A 1,296-nucleotide genomic window follows, 5' to 3' on the forward strand; every position below is an offset into this window, starting at 1 on the left:
TAGTTTGCTGAGAGTACTTTTAACAGGAATGCTTTTGTTTTGTTGTCTATTACTATAGTGAGTTGCACTAATAGATTGTTAAATGTTACATAAACTTTGCAATCCTGGGATAAACCCACTTAATCATAACATACAGTCTTTTAAATACATATTTATTAATTTGATCGCTAAGATTTTTAAGGATATTTGCATTTATATTCAGAGTTTTCTTGTAATGCCTTTATCTGGTTTGGGTTTCAGGGTATTCTGGGCCTATAAAATGAGATAAAGATGTTTCCTCTATAGTTTGAAAGAGATTTTATAGGACTTTTTTATTTTTCTTCCTGTAAATATCGTAAAATTCACCACTGAAGCTGGCTTGTTCTGGAGTCTTTCTTTTGTCAGTGGCAATGTTTTTAATGACAAATTCAATTTATTATATATAGAGAGAGTGCTTTGGATGAACTATATTTTCTTAAGTGAGTTTTAGTAGTATTTACTTTTTTTGAAATTTATTCCTTTAATATACCAAACTTATTGGAATAAAGTTATAATAACCTTCCCTTTCATCCATTCAAAATTTGTAGAATTTTTTTTTTAAATGACATGAATTTTATATTATTCAGGGGAAAATTAATTCGCATAAGATTGTTAAACACTAGAATCTGACCTTGTAACTCTCATGTCAACAACAGATCAATGCATTACAATTTGGGAGAAATGGCCTTCTGAGCACCTCCAAGATGTGTGCAGAAGAAGTTTAGAATTTGCTTCCAAGCATCAACCTGGGCCTTAGAATGAGCCCTGGGCTCCCTACCCCAGATGACAGGCTTTTTCAATAATTTGTTCATGGAAGCTGGACAAAAGGGGAAGTAAGGAGGCTCAAAGTAATGCCCAGTCCCAGGATAAGAGATGATCTGGGGTTTTTCCTTTCCATGGGCCTCTAACTGTTTAAATCACTCCTCCAGTTATGGTCATCCTGACCAACAATGAAGAGGATATTTGTCCCCTCTTATATTCTTGATGTTGTGTGTCTTCTCACCTTTTTTTTTTTTTTTCAATGATTGGTCTGGCTAGCGTTTATGACTTTTTAAAAAAATTATCTTCAAATAACTAGTATTGAAAATTTGAAAATTTGGAAGCAGCTTAGATGATTGATTTGAGATGTTTCTTCTTTTTCTCTCTGAGCACTAGTTTAGCTGCATCCCATAAATTTTATATTGTGATTAACTTCCTCATTGAGTTCAAGTAGAAAAACAATATCCCTGAACCACTGGTTATTTAAAAGTGTGTTGTTTGATTCCCAGATACTTGGAT

Source organism: Pteropus medius, unplaced genomic scaffold (assembly GCF_902729225.1).
Source record: "Pteropus medius unplaced genomic scaffold, Ma_sr-lr_union100, whole genome shotgun sequence".
Classification (NCBI taxonomy): domain Eukaryota; kingdom Metazoa; phylum Chordata; class Mammalia; order Chiroptera; family Pteropodidae; genus Pteropus; species Pteropus medius.